Source organism: Scyliorhinus torazame, chromosome 19, assembly GCF_047496885.1.
Source record: "Scyliorhinus torazame isolate Kashiwa2021f chromosome 19, sScyTor2.1, whole genome shotgun sequence".
Lineage (NCBI taxonomy): Eukaryota > Metazoa > Chordata > Chondrichthyes > Carcharhiniformes > Scyliorhinidae > Scyliorhinus > Scyliorhinus torazame.
Genome location: NC_092725.1, coordinates 78704121 through 78722061, shown reverse-complemented (window position 1 = coordinate 78722061; position 17941 = coordinate 78704121). Strand labels below are relative to the sequence as shown.

Here is a 17941-nt window from a genome sequence, read left to right as displayed (position 1 = left end):
GTCTCACCAGAGTCATGTATAGTTGCAGCATAACCCCGCGGCTCTTAAACTCAAGCCCCCCCGTTAATAAACGCTAACACACTATAAGCCTTCTTCACGGCTCTATCCACTTGAGTGGCAACCTTCAGAGATCTGTGGACATGAACCCAAGATTTCTCTATTCCTCCACATTCCTCAGAACCCTGCCGTTGACCCTGTAATCCGCATTCAAATTTTTTTCTACCAAAATGAATCACCTCGCACTTATCAGGGTTAAACTCCATCTGCCATTTTTCGGCCCAGCACTGCATCCTATCAATGTCTCTTTGCAGCCTACAACAGCCCTCCACCTCATCCACTACTCCACCAATCTTGCTGTCATCAGCAAATTTACTGACCCACCTGTCAGCCCCCTCCTCCAAGTCATTGATAAAAATCACAAATAGCAGAGAACCCAGCACTGATCCCTGTGGTACACCGCTGGTAACTGGTCTCCAGTCTGAAAATTTTCCATCCACCACCATACTCTGTCTTCTATGTGATAGCCAGTTACTTATCCAATTGGCCAAATTTCCCTCTATCCCACACCTCCTTACTTTCTTCATGAGCCAACCATGGGGAACCTTATCAAACGCCTGACTAAAATCCATGTAGACTACATCAACTGCTCTACCTTCATCTACACACTTAGTTACCTCCTCAAAGAATTCAATCAAATTTGTGAGGCTAGACAATCCTTCACGAATCCGTGTTGACTATCCCGGATTAAGCTGCATCTTTCCAAATGGTCACAAATCCTATCCTTCAGCACCTTTTCCATTATCTTCCCGACCACCGAAGTAAGATTATGGATAGGTGTGGATAATTACCAGGGTCATTCCTATTCCCTTTCTTGAACAGAGGAACAACATTCGCCACTCTCCAGTCCTCTGGCACTATCCCCGTGGACAGTGAGGACCCAAAGATCAAAGCCAAAGGCTCTGCAATCTCATCCCTTGCCTCCCAAAGAATCCTTGGGTATATCCCATCTGGTCCAGGGGACTTGTCGACCCTCAGGTTTTTCAAAATTGCTAATACATCCTTCCTCAGAACATCTACTTCCTCCAGCCTACCCGCCTGAATCACACTCTCATCCTCAAAAACATGGCCCCTCTCCTTTGTGAACACTGAAGAAAAGTATTCATTCAACGCCTCTTCAATTTCTTCTGACTCCATGCACAAGTTCCCACGACTGTCCTACCCTCACCCTGGTCATTCTTTTATTTCTCGCCCAAGAGTAAAAAGCCTTGGGGTTTTCCTTGATCCGACCCGCCAAGGACTTCTCATGCCCCCTCCTAGCTCTCCTAAGCCCTTTTTTCAGCTCATTCCTTGCTACCTTGTAACACTCAAGCGACCCTACTGAACCGTGTTTTCTCATCCTTATATACGCTTCCTTTTTCCTCTTGACAAGACAGTCAACCTCTTTTGTGAACCATGGTTCCCTCACACGGCCATTTCCTCCCTGCCTGACAGGGACATGCCTACAAGGACACGCAGTATTTGTTCCTTGAACAAGCTCCACTTTTCATTTGTGCCTTTCCCTTACAGTTTCTGTTCCCATCTTATGCTCCCTAATTCTTGCCTAATCGCATCATAATTACTCCTCCCCCAATTATAAACCTTGCCCTGCCGTATGGCCCTATCCCTTTCCATTGCAATAGTGAAAGACGCGAATGGTGGTCACTATCTCCAAAGTGCTCTCCCACAAACAAATCTAATACTTGGCCCGGTTCATTACCCAGTACCAAACACAATGTGGCCCCCCCTCTTGCCGGCCTATCCACATATTGTGTCAGGAAACCCTCCTGCACACACTGTACAAAAACTGCCCCATCCGAACTGTTCAACCTATAGAGGTTCCAATCAATATTTGGAAAGTTAAAGTCACCCATGAGAACTACCCTGAGACCTCCACACCTATCCATAATCTGTTTTGCAATTTCTTCCTCCACATCCCTATTACTATTTGGGGGCCTATAGAAAACTCTTAGCAATGTGACTGCTCCTTTCCTATTTCTAACTTCGGCCCATATTACCTCAGTAGGCAGATCCCCTTCAAACTGCCTTTCTGCAGCCGTTAAACTATCCTTGATTAACAATGCTACTCCTCCACCTCTTTTACCACCTTCCCTACTCTTACTGAAACATCTATACCCCGGAACTTCCAACAACCATTCCTGTTCCTGTTCTAACCATGTCTCCGTAATGGCCACAACATCGTAGTCCCAAGTACCAATCCACGCTCCAAGTTCACCTACCTTATTCCAGATGCTCCTTGCATTGAATTAGACACACTTCAACCCACCTTTCTGTCTGCCGGTACACTCCTGCGACCTTGATACCCTCCTCAGTACCTCACTGCTCTCGACACTGGCTTCTGGAACACAGCTCGTTTTCCCAGCCCCCTGACAAATTAGTTTAAACCCCCCGAAGAGCCGTAGCAAATTTCCCTCCCAGGATATTGGTGCCCTCTGGTTCAGGTGCAAACCGTCCTGTCTGTACAGGTCCCATCTTCCCCAGAATGTGCTCCAATTATCCACGTACCTGAAACCCTCTCTCCTACACCATCCCTAAAGCCACGTGTTTATCTGCACTCTCTCCCTGTTCCTCACCTCACTAGCACGTGGCACCTGCAACAAACCAGAGATGACAACATGGTTTGTCCCGGCTCTCAGCTTCCACCCTGTGAAAAGGAAAGCTTTAAGGATTACTTAGTGTTGTATTCTTTGGGGGTTGTATTTGAATTAATGGTTGCTAAGATGTTCACTGTATGTTTTAAAAAGGTTAACTTGAGTTTATAGAATAAACATTGATTTACTTTAAAAAATACTTTTCCATTTCTGCTGCACCACACCTGTAGAGTGGGCCATGTGCTCCCCATACCACAATCTAGTAAAAGTTGTGGGTCAGGTGAACTCCATGATACACTTTGGGGTTCTCTAAACCCTGGCCCATAACACATTCATGAGTTGCCCTGAATGTGTTGCAAACAGTGAGGTGTAATTTGTTGAACTTCCTTTCTTGATAACCAAGTTGTTTACAGTTCCCAGCCATGCAGCAAGGTGCTGAGAACACAGGACCCATGAACCTGCCTACATCTTGATCTTTGACCCATAAACCTGAATCTTGATCTGAAAAGTCAGCTTGATGTTATTCCATGCGATATAGATAGTGAGAGATCCAAGGCAGCAGAATTTGCCTACTACTGCTAGTGGGGTGTTACTTAGTGTGATCAGGAGTACAGATATGACACCGTGTTCCATGATGTGGAGATGCCGACGTTGGACTGGGGTGAGCACAGGTCCAGACGGAGCAACTGGAGAGAGGGATAATCACAGGTTAAAGGAGGTGTGAATTGTCTCAAGCCAGGACAGTTGGTAGGATTTCGCAAGCCCAGCCCAGATGGTGGGGGGTGAATGCAATGCGACATGAATCCAAGCTCCCGGTTGAGGCCATACTCATGTGTGCAGAACTTGGCTCTAAGTTTCTGCTCGGCGATTCTGCGTTGTCACGCGTCCTGAAGGCCGCCTTGGCGAACGCTTACCCGAAGATCTGTAAAGACTTAATTACCTGCAAAGACTCACATTCAAAGTATCGTCTTGCATCATTGACTTTGTCTATATATGTATGTTTCTGGAACCCACCTCTTCATTCACCTGAGGAAGGAGCTGTGCTCCGAAAGCTAGTGATTCGAAACAAACCTGTTGGACTTTAACCTGGTGCTGTAAGACTTCTTACTGTGCTCACCCCAGTCCAACGCCGGCATCTCCACATCATGGCTACCATCGACACCGCAAACTACCGGCTCAAAGTGGAGAGGATCTCCAAGAAGGTTGCGCATGTAGACACTGACATTAGGTTTCTACAAAGGTGCAAGAAAGCAGACAAGATCCCGAAAGGGCTACAGATCACAAACCCACTCAAGTCGACCTACAACACACACACAGACTACACTGAGGGACTCTGCGGTCGCACCTCTCTCACACTCCTCAAGCACCTCTTACACCAGCTCGACAGCAGACGTCGCAACCTGGAAACCAAGATAGAGTCCATATTCTCAACTTGAGCTCACGACGCAACAGACCAGCTGCGGAACACTGCCAAATGAGACAACGATCCTACACCACCTATATGCACAGCAAGAACAGGATGCTGGAGAAACTCGGCATCACCACCAGCAGCAACCAAGCCTCCCCCGGTAACACAGTAGAAAACAACGCAGGGAAATCTATTGTCAACTTGTCGGACTACATCCTTCAACCAGACGAAATCGAAGTCCTCAGCAGAGGCCTCAATTTCTGCACCACCATCAAAATGGAACTCATCAGTCTCGCAGCAGACACGGAGGAATTCATCAGGCGAATGAGGCTCCGGGAGTTCTTCCACAGACCCCAAGAGGCCGACAGCGAAACCAATGAAACAACGAATGAACCGGAACAGCAGACCGAGAGATCTGCGATTCGGCAATCGAAGAGGAAAGAGTCGAATTGGACCCTTCCGGAAGGCCACTGCCCTGGACTCGACATGTATGCTTAAGCCGTCAGGAGTCACGTCAATGCCAGATTCATCAGTCGCACTCTCAAGACAGCCCCGAACGTCACCCAAGCACAACGCAACGCCATCCGCGCTCTCAAAATCAACCGCAACATCGTCATCAAACCAACAGACAAAGGAGGCGCCACCGTCATACTGAACAGAACGGACTACTGCAAAGAATTGTACCGGCAACCAGGAACACTACAGACAGTTACCCGCAGATCCGACCAAGGAACACACCCACCAACTCAACAGACTGATCAAGACCTTAGATCCAGACCTTCAGAGCACCCTACATGCTCTCATCCCACATACTCCCTGCGTTAGAGATCTCTCCTGCCTCCCAAAAATACACAAGGCCAACTCACCAGGCCGTCCAATCGTATCAGACAATGGAACTCTCTGTGAGAACCTCTCTGGCTACATCGCGGGCATCTTGAAACCCATCGTACAAGGAAAGCCCAGCTTCTGTTGTGGTACTACGGACTTCTTACAGAAACTCAGCACCCATGGACCAGTTGAACCAGGAACATTCCTCGTCACAATGGACGTCTCGGCACTCTACACCAGCATCCCCCATGACGCGGCATTGCTGAAACAACCTCAGTACTCAACACCGACAACTGCCAACCTCCAGACGCAATTCTGCAACTAATCTGCTTCATTCTGGATCACAACATCTTCACCTTCTACAACAAGTTCTTCATCCAGACACACAGAACAACCATGGGGGTCGTGCCTGACAAACATGTTAGAGTTCTTTGAAGAGATAACAAATAGGTTAGACCAAGGAGAGCCAATGGATGTTATCTATCTTGACTTCCAAAAGGCCTTTGATAAGGTGCCTCACGGGAGACTGCTGAGTAAAATAAGGGCCCATGGTATTCGAGGCAAGGTACTAACATGGATTGACGATTGGCTGTCAGGCAGAAGGCAGAGAGTTGGGATAAAAGGTTATTTTTCGGAATGGCAACCGGTGACGAGTGGTGTCCTGCAGGGTTCAGTATTGGGGCCACAGCTGTTCTCTTTATATATTAACGATCTAGATGACGGGACTGGGGGCATTCTGGCTAAGTTTGCCGATGATACAAAGATAGGTGGAGGGGCAGGTAGTGTGGAGGAGGTGGGGAGGCTGCAGAAAGATTTAGACAGTTTAGGAGAGTGGTCCAAGAAATGGCTGATGAAATTCAACGTGGGCAAGTGCGAGGTCTTGCACTTTGGAAAAAAGAATAGAGGCGTGGACTATTTTCTAAACGGTGACAAAATTCATAATGCTGAAGCGCAAAGGGACTTGGGAGTCCTAGTCCAGGATTCTCTAAAGGTAAACTTGCAGGTTGAGTCCGTAATTAAGAAAGCAAATGCAATGTTGTCATTCATCTCAAGAGGCTTGGAATATAAAAGCAGGGATGTACTTCTGAAGCTTTATAAAGCATTAGTTAGGCCCCATTTAGAATACTGTGAGCAGTTTTGGGCCCCACACCTCAGGAAGGACATACTGGTACTGGAGCGGGTCCAGCGGAGATTCACACAGATGATCCCAGGAATGGTAGGTCTAACATACGATGAACGTCTGAGGATCCTGGCATTATATTCATTGGCGTTTAGGAGGTTGAGGGGAGATCTAATAGAAACTTACAAGATAATGAATGGCTTAGATAGGGTGGACGTAGGGAAGTTGTTTCCATTAGCAGGGGAGACTAGGACCTGGGGGCACAGCCTTAGAATAAAAGGGAGTCACTTTAGAACAGAGATGAGGAGAAATTTCTTCAGCCAGAGAGTGGTGGGTCTGTGGAATTCATTGCCACAGAGGGCGGTGGAGGCCGGGACATTGAGTGTCTTTAAGACAGAAGTTGATAAATTCTTGATTTCTCGAGGAATTAAGGGCTATGGAGAGAGAGCGGGTAAATGGAGTTGAAATCAGCCATGATTGAATGGTGGAGTGGACTCGATGGGCATGAATGGCCTTACTTCCGCTCCTATGTATTATGGTCTTATGGACCAAATTCGCACCTCAATATGCCAACATCTTCATGCACAAGTATGAACAAGTTTGAACAAGACCTCCTCACCACACAAGACCTTCAACCGATACACCAGGTACATTGATGACATTTTTTTCCTTTGGACCCACGGCGAAGAATCACTGCAACAACTACACAATGATATCAATAAGTTCCATCCCACAATCAGACTCACCGTCGACTACTTTCCAGAATCGGTTGCATTCTTAGACACACTCATCTCCATCAAGGACGGTCACCTCAGCACTTCGCTTTACCGCAAGCCCACGGATAACCTCACTATGCTCCACTTCACACATTAAAGAAGCCCTCCGTATCACCAGGATCTGCTCAGACGAGGAGGAGCATAACAGACATCTACAGACGCTGAAAAATGCCCTCGTATGAACTGGTTATGACGCTCGACTCATCGATCGACAGTTCCAACGCGCCACAGCAAAAAAATGTACCAACCTCCTCAGAAGACAAACACAGGACACAACCGACAGAGTACCTTTCGTCGCCCAGTACTTCTCCGGAGCGGAGAAACTACAATATCTTCTTTGCAGCCTTCAACAAGTCATCGAAGAAGATGAACATCTTGCCAAAGTCTTCCCCACACCCGCACTACTTGCCTTTAAACAACCGCGCAACCTCAAACAAACCATTGATTGCAGCAAACTACACAGCCTTCAGAACAGCGACCACGACACCACACAACCCTGTCATGGCAATATCTGCAAGACGTGCCAGATTATCGACATGGGTACCACCATTACACGCGAGAACACCACCCACCAGGTACGTGGTACATACTGGTGCGACTCGGCCAACGTTGTCTACCTCATACGCTGCAGGAAAGGATGTCCCGAAGCGTGGTACATTGGCGAGACCATGCAGACGCTGCGGCAACGGATGAACAGACATCGCGCGACAATCGCCAGACAGGAATGTTCCCTTCCAGTCGGGGAACACTTCAGCAGTCAAGGGCAATCAGCCTCTGATCTCCGGGTAAGCATTCTCCAAGGCGGCCTTCAGGACGCGCGATAACGCAGAATCGCCGAGCAGAAACTTATAGCCAAGTTCCGCACACGAGTACGGCCTCAACAGGGACCTTGGATTCATGTCGCATTACATTCACTCCCCACCATCTGGCCTGGGCTTGCGAAATCCTACCAGCTGTCCTGGCTTGAGACAATTCACACCTCTTTAACCTGCGATTATCCCTCTCTCCAGTTGCTACATCTGGACCTGTAAGGATTAAATCACCTGCAAAGACTTGCATTCAAAGTATCGTCTTGCATCATTGACTTTGTCTACAGATATGTTTCTGGAACCCACCTCTTCATTCACCTGAGGAAGGAGCTGTGCTCCGAAAGCTAGTGATTCAAAACACACCTGTTGGTCTTTAACCTGATTTTGTAAGACTTCTTACTGTAATCACCTTGTTCTATAACCACAGTTTTCTAGACACTTATAGTCACCTGGCCAAAGAGGTACAGAACATTAAATGGACATCCATGTATTGCCCAGTGTGCAATACACTCCATTTATAGAGATTCAATTTTAAATCTAGGCACATAAACTTTCACACAAGGACATTATCGCCATTCGTAGGAATCCAAAGGACAGTCTGCAACAAAAGTCGAAAGCGGCTGTACAGGCCTTTTAGCCCCTCAAGCTAATTCATCAGATCATACTAATTTGAACCTCAACTCAATTTAACCACCTTTTTCCTTCATTATACTCGCAACACTTTGAGCTGTAGTTGCTCCTCAACTCCATTTTAAATTTGCTACCTCTTATCTTAAGACCTTACGTTCTAGAATGTCCGACAAGAGGAAGCAGTCGCTCCACGTCTACTTTGTCCATACCTTTTACCCTCTTGTATACCTCCATTTTGTCTCCCTTCATTCTTCTGAACACGAGAGTATAGGCCTAAACTGTTCAATCTCTCCTCGTACGACAAACCCCTCATCTCGAAAATCAACCTAGTGAACCTCCTCTGAACTGCCTCCAATCTCACTACATTTTTCCTCAAATAAGGGTACCAAAACTGTGCGCAATACTCCAGGTATGGCCTCACCAATGCCTTGTATAGTTACAACACACTTCCTTACCTTTATACTCTATTCCTTTAGCTATAAATGCCACGAACCCTGCACGTTGAATTGATGTGAAGCGCCGTCTAGGCAGGTGCTTCTGGCGCTAAAGCAGGGAGCAGAGTTGCATTGATTTTTCGGCTGCTGGTAAGCAAGGCAAGTGAATTTTGAAGATAAAGAGTTTTCTTAAAAGAAAGAGATGGCCGGGGCTCAAATAGGCAATTTACTTATTGGACAGGATCTCACACAGAATCTTTTGGGGAGAGCTTCCCAGGGGAGTCCAGGGCAGTGGTAGTTTTAGAGCTCCAGGGCATCTGGTTAACGGCTCTGAAAAAATAAAATTGAGTCAAAACATTGAAGTATAAAGATGATTTCTTGAGGTATGTTTTTTTTCCAACTGTGACAATGCAAATAAGAGACAAATGCGTGTTCTATGCAGGGGAGTACTGGCAAATGAGAGAAGTTTCAGAATTTGAAAGAGAAGTGGTTTGTGAGAAATTCCTTTACAGGCTGAGACCACAGACTCAGTTATTAACGTAGAGCTGACTCCAAGTTAAAAGACGACGCTGGACTTCCGGTTGCGGCTATGCGGACCTAAGCCGCACGATTCGGCAGCTCCCGCTATTACGGACTTTCGGGCTCGCTAGAGGAGCCCCAACGGAATTTTTTCGAAGACAACCCGTGGGGAAGGGAAGAGAGAGGTCCCCCTCCAACTTTTATGGACCGGACCAGAAGTGCAACGGCCAAAAAGCGGCATTGGAGAAGAGAGGGAAAAAAACCAAAATGGCGGCGGCCGGGGACAAAGCGGAGTGCGGGCCGGAGCTGCAGGTGTTCATCACGCGCTGCTTCGAGGAGCTGCGCAAGGAGATGCTGGCACCTATGCTTTCGGCAATTGAAGGACTAGGGATCACCCAGAAGGCCCACGAGGTAAAGATCCAGGAGGTACAGAAAAGAGTAAGTGAGAATGAGGACGAGCTCTTGGGCCTGGCGGTGAGAGCGGAGCAGCACGAGGCGCCACACAAAAGGTGGGTGGGAAGACTCAAAGACCTGGAGAACAGGTCAAGGAGAAAGAATCTGCAGATCCTGGGTCTCCCTGAAGGAGTGGAGGGGGCCGATGCCGGGGCATACGCGAGCACGATGCTCGGGGCGATGATGGGCGCGAAGGCCCCTGCGAGGTCACTGGAGCTGGACGGGGCACACCGGGTGCTGGCGAGGAAGCCCAAGGCAAATGAGCCGCCAAGGGCGATGGTGGTGAGATTGCACCTGTTCACGGACAGAGAGAGGGTCCTGAAATGGGCCAAGAAGGAGCGGAGCAGTAAGTGGGACAATGCAGAGATCCAAATATACCCGGACTGGAGCACGGATGTTGTAAAGCAGAGAGCGGGTTTCAACCGGGCCAAAGCACTGTTGCACTGGAAAGGAGTGAAATTCGGAATGCTGCAGCCAGCGCGACTGTGGATCACATATAAGGACAAACACTATTACTTCGAAACGCCTGAAGAGGCGTGGACCTTCATACAAACCGAAAAGTTGGACTCTAATTGAGGGTTTGTGAGAGTGGAGGGGGATGTTTGAGGTTTGATGTGTGATGGTTGTTGTATATAGGGGGCCAATCACGCGCAGGAAATGTTACATGGGCTGGAGGAGAGAGACAAGGCCGCGACAGGAGCTGCGCCAGAGGGGGGGGGGGGGGGGGGGAGAAGGCTTTGGAAAGCGCGGGGTTTTTCCCGCACGCGGGAAGAAAGGCGGGAAGGGGAACGAAGGAACGCATATTGATTGGGAGACTCCCACACGGGGAGGTCAATGCGACGGCGGGGGAAGCCGGGGTCAGCAGGTGTCAGCTGACTTACGGGAGTGACATGGGGGAGCAAAAAAGCTAAACAGGGGTCTAGCGGGGGGGGTTGCTGCTGCACTGGCCGAAAGGGAATGGGACACAGAAGAGGTGGTCGGGACAGGGGTCCCCCGTCTGGGGGACTGGAGGGTGAGGGAGGCACGGACACTGGACTGGCCCAGAAAAGGAGATGGCTAGTCGGCGGGGGGGGGGGGGCGTGGTCATGCTCCAAGAGACACACCCGAAGGTGGCGGACCAGGTCAGGTTAAGAAAGGGATGGGTACGACAGGTATTCCACTCGGGACTGGACGCGAAGAATAGAGGGGTGGCAATATTGGTGGGAAAGCGGGTGTCATTTGAGGCCAAGACTATCGTAGTGGCCAATGGAGGGCGATATGTGATGGTGAGCAGCAGGTTGCAAGGGACGTGGGTGGTGTTGGTAAACGTATACACCCTGAACTGGGATGATGCAGGATTCATGAAGCGCATGTTGGGGCGCATTCCGGACCTGGAGATAGGAGGCCTGATAATGGGAGGGGACTTCAATACAGTGTTGGATCCAGCACTGGACCGCTCCAAACCAAGGACTGGAAAGAGGCCGGCGGCAGCCAAGGTGCTTAGGGGGTTTATGGATCAGATGGGGGGAGTGGACCCATGGCGGTTTGCAAGGCTGAAGGCCAGGGAATTTTCTTTTTTCTCCCATGTGCACAAAGTCTACTCCCGGATAGATTTTTTTGTTCTGGGCAGGGCGCTCATCCCGAGGGTGGAGGGGACGGAGTATTCGGCCATAGCCGTTTCGGACCACGCCCCGCACTGGGTGGAACTGGAGCTGGGAGAGGAGAGGGACCAACGCCTGCTGTGGCGGCTGGATATGGGGCTGCTGGCGGATGAGGTGGTGTGTGGGAAGGTGAGGGGGTGTATCGAAAGGTACTTGGAGGCCAACGACAACGGGGAGGTGCGGGTGGGGGTGGTATGGGAGGCGTTGAAGGCGGTGATCAGGGGAGAACTAATCTCCATCAGGGCTCACAGAGGGCATGGAAAGGGAGAGGTTAGTGGGGGAGATTTTGAGAGTCGACAGGAGATACGCAGAGGCCCCGGAGGAAAGATTACTTGGGGAAAGACGATGGCTCCAGATGGAGTTTGACCTGTTGACCACAGGGAAGGCGGAGGCACAGTGGAGGAAGGCGCAGGGGGCGACCTACGAGTATGGGGAAAAGGCTAGTCGGATGCTGGCACACCAGCTCCGTAAGAGGATGGCAGCGAGGGAAATAGGGGGAGTCAAGGATGGAAGGGGAGCCACGGTTCGGAATGCGACGAAAATAAACGAGGTATTTAAGGCCTTCTATCAAGAGCTGTGCAGATCCCAGCCCCCAGCGGGGGAAGAGTGGATGAGACGATTCCTAGACCAACTGAGATTCCCGAGGGTGGAGGAGCAAGAGGTGGCTGATTTGGGGGCACCAATTGGGTTGGAGGAGCTGAGCAAGGGTTTGGGGAGTATGCAGGCGGGGAAGGCCCCGGGACCGGACGGGTTCCCGGTGGAGTTCTACAGGAAGTACGTAGACCTGCTGGCCCCACTACTAGTGAGGACCTTTAATGAGGCAAGAGAGGAGGGGACCCTGCCCCCGACAATGTCAGAAGCGACAATTTCTTTGATCCTACAGCGGGACAAGGACCCACTGCAATGTGGATCGTACAAGCCGATCTCGCTCCTCACTGTGGATGCTAAGTTTCTGGCAAAAGTGCTGGCCACGAGGATCGAGGACTGTGTCCCGGGGGTGATCCACGAAGACCAGACAGGATTCGTAAAGGGCAGGCAATTGAACACTAACGTGCTCTTAAACGTGATGATGATGCCATCGGAGGAGGGAGAGGCGGAGATAGTAGCAGCTATGGACGCGGAGAAGGCCTTTGATCGAGTAGAGTGGGAGTACCTCTGGGAGGTGCTGCGTAGGTTTGGGTTCGGGGGAGGGTTTATCAGTTGGGTGAAGCTCCTTTACAGAGCCCCGGTGGCGAGTGTAGTGACGAGCCGGCGGAGGTCGGACTGCTTTCGACTGTACCGAGGGACGAGGCAGGGGTGCCCCCTGTCCCCCCTGTTGTTTGCATTGGCGATCGAACCATTGGCCATGTCATTGAGGGAGTCTAATAAATGGAGGGGGGTGGTCCGAGGGGGAGAAGAGCATCGGGTGTCGCTATATGCGGATGACCTGCTGCTGTACGTGGCAGTTCCAATGGAGGGGATGATGGAGGTCATGCAGACTCTAAGGGAGTTTGGGGAGTTTTCGGGCTATAAGCTCAATGTAGGGAAGAGTGAGCTCTTTGTATTACAGGCAGGGGTCCAAGAAAGAGGGATAGGGGACCTACCGCTGAGGAGGGCGGAGGGGAGCTTTCGGTATCTGGGGATCCAGATAGCCAGGAGCTGGGGGGCCCTACATAAATTGAATCTGACGAGGTTGGTGGAGCAAATGGAGGAGGACTTCAAAAGATGGGTCATGTTACCGCTCTCGCTGGCGGGTAGAGTGCAGTCGGTCAAAATGGTGGTCCTTCCGAGGTTTCTGTTTGTGTTTCAGTGCCTTCCCATTGTGATCACCAAGGCCTTTTTTAAGAGAGTAAGTAGGAGTATTATGGGGTTTGTGTGGGCGAATAAGACCCCGAGGGTAAGGAGAGGGTTCCTGGAACGCAGTAAGGACCGAGGAGGGTTGGCGCTGCCAAACCTAGGGAGCTACTACTGGGCAGCAAATGGGGCGATGATCCGCAAGTGGGTTATGGAGGGAGAGGGGGCGGCATGGAAGAGGATGGAGATGGCGTCCTGTAAAGGAACGAGCCTGGGGGCTTTGGTGACGGCACCGCTGCCGCTCTCGCCGTCGAAGTATACCACGAGCCCGGTGGTGGCGGCAACGCGAAGGATCTGGGGCCAGTGGAGACAGCACAGGGGTGCAATGGGAGCATCGGTGTGGTCCCCGCTCAGGGGTAACCACCGGCTTGTCCCGGGGAAGATGGACAGGGGGTTCCAGAGCTGGCATCGGGTGGGGATTAGAAGAATGGGGGACCTGTTCATTGATGGGACGTTTGCGAGCCCAGGGGCACTGGAGGAGAAGTTGGAGTTACCCCCGGGAAATGCCTTTAGATATATGCAGGTGAGGGCTTTGGTGAGGCGACAGGTCAGGGAATTCCCATTGCTCCCGGCACAAGAAATTCAAGACAGTGTGATCTCGGGTGTATGGGTCGGGGAGGGCAAGGTGTCGGCAATATACCAGGAGAAGAAAGAAGAGGGGGAAGCGCTGGTAGAGGACCTGAAGGGTAAATGGGAGGAGGAGCTGTGGGAGGAGATCGAGGAAGGTCTGTGGGCTGATGCCCTAGGTAGGGTTAATTCCTCCTCCTCGTGTGCCAGGCTCAGCCTGATACAATTAAAGGTGGTCCACAGAGCGCACTTGACGGGAGCGAGGTTGAGTAGGTTCTTTGGGGTAGAGGTCAGATGTGGAAGGTGCTCAGGGAGCCCGGCCAACCATGTCCATATGTTTTGGTCATGCCCGGCACTGGAGGGGTTCTGGAGAGGAGTGGTGGGAGCAATATCTCAGGTGGTGAAAGTCCGAGTCAAGCCAATCTGGGGGCTAGCAATATTTGGAGTAGTGGACGAGCCGGGAGTGCAGGAGGCGAAAGAGGCCGGCATTCTGGCCTTTGCATCCCTAGTAGCCCGGCGAAGGATCTTGCTAATGTGGAAGGAGGTGAAGCCCCCCAGCGTGGAGGCCTGGATAAAGACATGGCTGGGTTCATAAAACTGGAGAGGATTAAGTTTGCCTTGAGAGGGTCTGCGCAGGGGTTCTACAGGCGGTGGCAACCGTTCCTGGACTATCTCGCGGAGCGTTAGAGGAAGGTCGGTCAGCAGCAGCAGCAACCAGGGTGGGGGGGGGGGGAAAAGAGAGAATGGGGGACTGCCTGGGAGGGTGGATGACCAAGAGATAACATGAAGGGTTGGGGAAACTGGCGCGTGCGGGAGAGAGCCAGTGTACAAAGCTATGTAAATATATCATTTTGCCATGTATATATCTTGCTCAGTGCGATCTCTTGTTATTTTGTTACGGGGGGGGGTTATTGTTTGTAAGGGAGAAAAATAGTGTTAAAAAACTTTAATAAATATATATATTTTTTAAAAGACGACGCTGCTGTAGCTGACTTGTAATACCACATTAAAAACACACCTAAAGCCCTCAAGGTTGTCAGCATTTGGTGTAGCATCTTACAGGAGTATCCAGTGCTGAGTAAAACACCCATTTTGTTGCTATTACACTTCATGATGACTTACATGTGTGAGGTTAGCGTTTTCGTTGTCATAAAGATGAAGACAGCACATAGGAACTGGTTGAAGTCTGCACCTGATGCACATTACCCTCTGTTCCTTTGAACAGAATTCAAGTAAGATAGTGAGGACAAAGCAAGGTACCCCTTTCACATTAAAAGGTAAGCAAACATGGTGTGTTTCACAAAGGTTAGCCAGCGTGGGTCACGACGGCCGGCCAGCGTGTTTCGCAAATGTTGGCTGGTTGCCAAAAGCATGCCCCGGAATTTTTTTTATTTTTTTAAAAACACTTATTTAGAGGGAATTAATGTAATATCTCCAAAATTGCAAGTGGCACAAAGCTGGGTGTGGGGGTGAGCTATGAGGAGGATGCAGAGAGACAGTGTGATTTGGACAAGTTGAGTGAGTGGGAAAATACATGGAAGATGCAGTATAAGGTGGATAAATGTGAGGTTATCCACTTTGGTAGTAAAAGCAGGAAGGCAGATTATCTGAATGGCAATAGAGGGGAATGTGTAACAAGGTCTGGGTGCCCTTGTACACCAGTTTTTGAAAGTAAGCATGCAGGTGCAGCAAGCAGCAAAGGCAGCAAATGGTATGTTGGATTGGATTTGATTTGATTTATTGCCAAGTGTACCGAGGTACAGGGAAAAGTATTATTCTACGTACAGTCCAGACAGATCATACCATACATGAAAGAAACATATGACATACATAAAAACAATGTAAATACATAGGCACAGGTATCAGGTGAGCATGCGGTGTGTAGTACCATTCAGTAGGGAAGGTGTGTGAAGAGATCAGTTCAGTCATAAGAGGATCATTAAGGAGTCTGTTAATAGTGGGGAAGAAGCTGTTTTTGAACCTGTTAGTCTGTGTTCTCAGACTTTTGTATTTTCTGCCCAATGGAAGAAGTTGGAAGAGAGAATAACCCGGGTGTGAGGGATCTTTGATTATGCTGCCTGCTTGCCAAGGCAGTGGGAGGTATACACAGAGTCAACACATGGGCGTGTTTGTGTGACGGACTTGGCTGTGTTCACGACTCTGTAGTTTCTTTTTTTTTTTACAAATAATTTTTATTAAGGTTTTCATAAGACTCTGTAGTTTCTTACGGTCTTGCGCTGAGCAGTTGCCATACCAGGCTGATGCAGCCAGATGGGATGCTTTCTAGGTGCATTTGTAAAAATTGGGAAGAATCAAAGTGGACATGCCGAATTTCCTTAGTTTCCAGATTTCTTGGTCGTAGCGTTGACGTGGTTGGACCAGGACAGATTGTTGGTGATGTGCCCATCTAGGAATTTGAAGCTGTCAACCATCCACACCTCAGCACCACTGATACAGACAGGTGTGTGTACGATACTTTGCTTCCTGAAGTCAATGACCAGCTCTTCAGTTTTGCTGACGTTGAGGGAGAGATTATTGTCGGTACACCACACCATTAAGTTGTCTATCACCCACCTGTACTCTGACTCATCGTTTTTGAGGTCCGACCTGCCGTGTTATGTACTCTGGGATAACACAGGCTGGAACTGGATGCAGCTTTAACCAAAAAATAGTCCAGACCTTGACATTAGTTCAATCTGATTTATTGAACCAGTAGCACAGTTAGCACAGTTCTCTATGAGTTCAACTCTCTGCTAACCTAAGTGTGGTTACTCTGTCTGACTGAACCAGACTAGCTCTTAGCCACGTGCTGGAGGTGTGATACTGTACATACACCCTGACTCACTCTGTAGATGTTTATCAGTGGAAAGAGGCGGTGTTTGAGTGCATCGTGCCTTTTATCATGAGATACCACCCGAGTGTCCTGCCTGCTCATTGGTCATGTCCTGTTCTGTGTTCATTAGCTGCCTGTCTGTGCCTGTCTGTTTATCATTGTCTATATGTCTGCATAGCATGACATCTACCCTTTTTTAAATGCTTTGTTGGCATATGAAAACCTGTAGATGGAGTTGGAGCCAAATTTTGCCACACAGTCGTGTGTGTATATAGGGAGTATACTAGGGGGCTAAGTATGCAGCATTGCGGGGCCCCGGTATTGAGAATTATCGACTATCATTTTGGCTTTCATAGCAAGGGGATTCGAGTACAGGAACAGGGATGTCTTGTTGCAATTATACAAGGATTTGATGAGACCACACCTGGAATATTGTGTGCAGTTTTGTGTGCAGTTATCTGAGGAAGGATAGTCCTGCTATAGAGCGAGTGCAGTGAAGGTTTACCAGACTGATTTCTGGTCTGGCTGGACTGACTGATGAGGAGAGATTAAGTCGGTTAGGATCATATTCGTTGGAGTTTAGAAGAATGAGTGGAGCGATCTCATAGAAACCTATAAAATTCTAATAGGACAAGACAGGAAAGGATGTTCCCAATGGTGGGAGAGTCCCGAACCAGGGGTCACATCTAAGGATACGGGTAAACCATTTTGAACTGACATGAGGAATTTCTTCATCCAGAGAATAGTGAGCTGTGGAATTCATGACCACAGAAGGTAGTTGAGGCCAAAACAGTGTATGTTTTCAAGAAGGAGTTAGTTATTGCTCTAGGGGATAAAGGATCAAAGGATGTGGCAAAAGCGGGAACAGGTTACTGAATTGGATGATCAGTCATGAGCGTGATGAATGATGGAGCAGGCTCGAAGGGACAAATGGCCTACTCCTGCTCCTCTATTCTTTTTCTACAATCTAATTGTTTTTGTTGGAATAGTATCACATAATTTGATTAAATTAAATACTGCTGATTCCATCTTCGTAAATTGCGCACATTGCTCAGGCAACAGAACCTCTACTTTGAACTTTTAAGAGTTACGCCTATAGAAAAGTATCAAGTCCAGTCCCGATTTCTGAGACCGGCTGAGATTTTGAATCAAAAACTCAAAAGGAAGGTGTTAAATTACACCAAAATACCAACTGATTGTGAATGCACCTTTGAAGCGAAGTATATTTGTGTGAAATTTAAATAGAAATTGTATCACAGCACACTCTAGTGGCATAGAACTTCACTGTGATATTCCTGTAGTAAAAATGAATTCCAAAAGGTGCATGTTATGGCCGAGCTGAGTGCGTGTGAAACAACACAAACCATCAGGGCATTAGCTATGAGGAGTGGTAGGATAAACTCGGTTTGTTCTCACTGGAAGAATGGAGGTTGAGGGGCGACC

General features: G+C 49.1%; 1 protein-coding gene across 3 annotated transcripts in view; it reads right to left on the bottom strand.

The window, feature by feature from the left end:
- LOC140396245 (ELKS/Rab6-interacting/CAST family member 1-like) overlaps positions 1-17941 on the bottom strand; it is a 1343051-nt gene that overhangs the window by 1185507 nt on the left and 139603 nt on the right. The window lies entirely within an intron of this gene.